General features: G+C 39.5%; 1 long non-coding RNA gene across 1 annotated transcript; it reads left to right on the top strand.

Moving 5' to 3' along the window:
- Positions 1 to 1,585: 1,585 nt before the first annotated feature.
- On the top strand, positions 1,586 to 3,613 carry LOC143132176 (uncharacterized). Its single transcript, XR_012988250.1, has 2 exons — positions 1,586 to 2,118; positions 2,292 to 3,613. It is a non-coding gene; the product is annotated as an uncharacterized LOC143132176 (long non-coding RNA).
- Positions 3,614 to 4,863: the final 1,250 nt, after the last annotated feature.

Here is a 4,863-nt window from a genome sequence, read left to right as displayed (position 1 = left end):
TGAAAAATTGTCTCACTCCCCAGTACTCAGAATTGGTCCAGTACCCATATGACCGAAATAAAGGACTACAGTTTAAATTTGCAGGCTGAGCCTGTGATTGGTCGACCGTAGCTCCGAAGCAGAGATCCTCTGCAATGACAGTTGAATCCCTGTTCAGGTTTAGCAGAATCAGAACCTTGTCATTAGTAACCTAGGGCCTGGGCCTGCCATATATATCATGCCAAAATGGCTGCTGTGAAAAAAGGTCCATATGGAGAGGAGATGTCCAAGGATCTCAAAATGAACCCCATGACTTATGACTTATAGATCTAAAAAATAATCATGACCAGGAACAGTTTAATCTCTTCCTCTATACTGTGAATTGTTTAGAATATTCTGAGATATGATTTGCAATATATTTTTTGAAAGTCAAGCTTTTATATCATTTTTATTATTCAGCACCCCTGGTCAAAAATATGTTCCTACGCGCCTGGAAGTATATGATTTGAATGTAGACTGTTGTCAAATTTGGCAAAATGGGAGAAACAATATGGTTCATGCTCTCTCATGCTGTTTCATTCGTGCCGAAAAGGAGGGAGAATGAAACATTAAGCACGTTGCATAAATAATTCCTGAACGGTTTTGGTCAGAGCTGATAATGCAACTGTATTTGACAAAGGACCGATATAGGCTATTTGCTAGTGACAAAATATGAGCTTTCAGTGTGATACGATCTCTTTCTAGATTACGTTTAATTAAAATGTGTTTAATCTGTTCTGGCTATGCTATTTGGATCTTACTGTATCTCACTCAATGAACAACATCTCAACACTAAATGAATGATGATCCGTAGGCCTAATTGTCATCAGTTGGGTCGCGATAGTCTGTCATTTTTAAAAAGTGGGTCCCCAGAAAAAAAGTTTGAGAAACACTGGCCTAGTCATATAGGTAGACATTCAGTGTGTTTGAAATAATTAATTCGATAATATTTTCCATCTTTGCAGAGGAAAAGTTTTGTGTAAAGGGAATTAAAGGCCTGCCTCATATAGACGCCTGTCTCTAATACTAGCCGGTGCAGTTTGGCGATTTGGGAAAATAAAAGCCCGGGCTATTATTTGGAGTTTTACGGTATTTCGTTTTGGCAAGTAGCCGTGTAATAAGCGGGATAATGTAGAACGCCGGTCAAGATCCCTCCGCTGCACGTATAAGTAAGTATATTTACTCTTTTGATCCCGTGAGGGAAATTTGGTCTCTGCATTTATCCCAATCCGTGAATTAGTGAAACACACTCAGCACACAGTGAACACACAGTGAGGTGAAGCACACACTAATCCCGGCGCAGTGCTACAACAGCAGCGCTCGAGGAAATACAATGTATCAGTCACATGAAGTGGAAAGCATAGGCCTACCAAGTTGCTGCCCCAAATAACATGCAAAAGAAATAGATGATGATTTCTGCTACATATTGAGTGTTTGTGCACCAGTGGCACTCAAAATCATCTGAGGGAGGGCCGATGTGAATGTGTGTGTGTGTGTGAGAGAGAGAGAGGAGGGGACATAGCAAGAGAAACAAAGTCTCTGACATGTAACAGAACATTTTCCACTGCAGAGAGGCTGATTGGCTGATATCAATCAAATATGGAAGGCAATCAAGCATTTTTGTCAAAATTGAAGGATGTGTTTTGCAAAAACTTTCTTGCTTCAAATGTGATCATTGGCTTCATACTTACGGGACTTGAAAAGCTGGTGGAGTTGGCGTTTAAGTGTCCTTGCGATCCCAAATGGAATGCATTGTGTTGTTCAGCTCTCTTCGTCATTCCTGCCATCTTTGCTTTCACGCTGATGCTGATTAGTCAAAGATCCAAATGTCAATGCAGTTGGAAATGCTGCAAGACCATTTCCTGTTTTGTCTCAGTAATCGTGTGGCTGGAGTTGCTCTTTCTTGACGGCAGGTACTTTGCGTGTGCAAAAGCAGATAGTTTGTACACGCGACAGTGGAATGGCACTTATGAGGACATTTCTGATGCGGAACCACGGAAATGGTGTCATCCCATTCTGCTTGCGAATTATGCAGGATTATATGGCATGGGCTATGAATCATGGATGCGTGAGGCACAACAGCTTTATGCTTATTCTCAGGTGAGGATGTGTGTGTGTGTGTGTGTGTGTGTGTGTGTGTGTGTGTTTGAGTGTGTGTATGTCTGTGTCTGTGGGGGGTGGGGGTGGGGGATGGTTGTCCTCTCAGATGAAATTATATTAAATAACCTAAAAGTTTGCTGGCTAATAACTGTTAATTTCTCTGTGTTTGTCAGCTCATAGGCTGGGTTCTTCTCGTGGTCATCTGTGGGGGACTTGTAGTGTACGGTATTCAAAAGTGCTGCCTGAGGGAGATACAGACTGATGACTCAAGAGGAAAGCGGCAGAGTAATAGAGGAGAGGAGTCTTCTGAGCGTCTGGAAATGAAACCATGAATGTTGGCAAAGAATGTGCTTTTTTAAATAAGAAATCCTGAGCAGAAACATTTGAAATTCATAAAAAATTCCATTGCAAGAACACAAATTCGATTTGCTAGAAACCATGTAAACCATGGCGATCAGCTTCTAGAAGTTAAACACTGTTGAGACTTAATTACAAAGCCTAAAAGGTATAAGTGCATGGCTATAGGCTGCCCCCCCCCCCTATTTTTTTCCCGATACAAACTTCTACAAGTGCTTGTCATCTTGGTTGATCGATTGGCTGTTAATTCATGTTTTGATTGATGTATATACATGTATTGCCCATATGGCTCGCATGGCATCTATGGTTTGTAATATTATGGATATTTTATAATAAATGTACATCACTGTTTGAGGCTATTTGAGGTATCCTGTGCTGTGTTGACCACATGCAGTAGGTCAGCCCTACACTGGTCCAAACAGAAATCTGTTGTACAACGCAATGGCTGGTGACTGGAGATCATGCTAGCAAGAATCAATCACTAGCACAAGCAACAAAATGTGATTTGTGCCTCTCCTTCTACAGCATCATGATTGGTTGTTATGTTGTTTTACCGATATTTCTTATTATTTTATTAGCTGCTGTTTGCTATTTCGGTAACACTTTATTTGAAGGGGTCTACATAAGGGTGACATGTAACCGTCATAAGAATGACATGACACATGCCATGCACATTAATGACACATTATTGATGTTTATGACTGTTGTCATAATGTGTCCTTTATGTGAGCATCTTCACCTCCAATAGCCCACATAGCATCAGCACAGCAGTTTACATCACACAGGCTGCATATAGGTTGATATTCTGGAATTGATACCCAATTGTGTACTGCATGTAGATTACAAGTAGGTCTATAGACCGACTGATTGTGTGTTTCCCATTTTAAAATGGTGTAATATGGTTGGCATACCCACACTGAACACCACCATCCTTGCATTATGTTGTTTTACAATAAAAAAAACATAGCCTGATAAAAAATATAACTACACTTGTTTTTGACATTGCGTTCTCAACATGCCCATTTCACTTTACCAGGTCTTTCTTGGTCAGTCACTCCTAGTTTTTCATTGACACACTTATTTGGTTATTTTGGCAATTTGTCAACTCCTGCGCCTGTAATAAAAAACAATCAATATGTCGGGTGTTTTATTTATTTATTTATTTATTTATTTATTTAATGGGGACCGTGCTTGTTAACCAACACGCAGGGTACTGTAAATATACCAGAGTTAACCTTATGGGGTAATTTTCATCTGTTGTCCGAGTTGTTAAAAAGGCAACCTAGAATAAAACACAGTTAAAATTAATAAAACTAAGAAAGAAAAACTGGAAATCATACAGTAAAATACACATGGGTGCAAGGCAGACTTTGGTAGTTTTGTTCAGTGATTGCACATGATCACAGATTACATATGCTCACATACTGGTCTTCTTGTGCAAAAAGCTATTCTAGTAGGGTAGACAGTCTGGGTTACTTGGACATGGGAGGCTGAAGTGTAAAATGTACCATATTTTTGTTAGGCGTATTGCTATTGTGTGAAAACACATAGCAATAAGGTATAACATACGTGTTCCTCCTCCTCTACATCCTCTTCCCCATCCTAAGCACTGGCACCTTATCACCCCCAATGACAGTTGAGAGGGAGATTACATCAGAAGATTACAACAAAAACAACAACATTTTGATGATTACTTACTTTTCTCATTGCTGCTTCCTCCAATCGTTAATTTCCGCCTACTGAGTCAGAATTAAAGGAGATTCAAAGTGTCAGAATTTCTGATATGGTTGTCCAGATTCTGAAGTATAGGCAGAATCTGGCCACATGTACAGTGATGCCTGTGACTTGATAAGCACAGAGAAGATGTGTACAAAATGTGTATCAGATCGATGAAATCCTCAGTCTTCCGGAAGTCCTTGTGAGGAATTAGTTTAATATACTGACATTACATTTGGAGCCAAATAAGGCCAATTTGCACTACTCTTTTTAATGCAAACCTGTTTCCCCCCCTCACAATCAGATTTGTTTCAAGACTGTTCAGTTATTGAAAGATATTGAGCTATGGTTCTTTCTGCCTATCTTACAATAATTGGTAGAAATAGCACAATTTATTATTTTTTTCACACCTTTACAAGTAAAATCAGACATTGGTTTTGGTTCAAATAACGTGTTTTGCTGCTTGGGGATGCGGCATGTTGCATTTGTGAGCAACAGTTGGAATTGTGTGTACGTAGAGTTTTGAAAAAGACACAAAGCTTTGACAATGTGTGTACGCAGTTGTAAAAAAAAAACTGTAATGAATTACAGTTACAACTGTAAGCCGTAACAACTGTCTAAGCAAATATTTGTGTTTGGCTACACATTTGCTGGTCACATTTGCTCCCATTT

This window comes from Alosa pseudoharengus, unplaced genomic scaffold, assembly GCF_046254945.1.
Source record: "Alosa pseudoharengus isolate Yale_2024_CS ecotype anadromous, Long Island Sound unplaced genomic scaffold, YU_APseudo_1.1 YU_APseudo_1.1_scf_19, whole genome shotgun sequence".
NCBI classification, from domain to species: domain Eukaryota; kingdom Metazoa; phylum Chordata; class Actinopteri; order Clupeiformes; family Clupeidae; genus Alosa; species Alosa pseudoharengus.
Note: the sequence above shows the minus strand (reverse complement) of the source record. Positions and strands in the feature narration are given on the sequence as shown.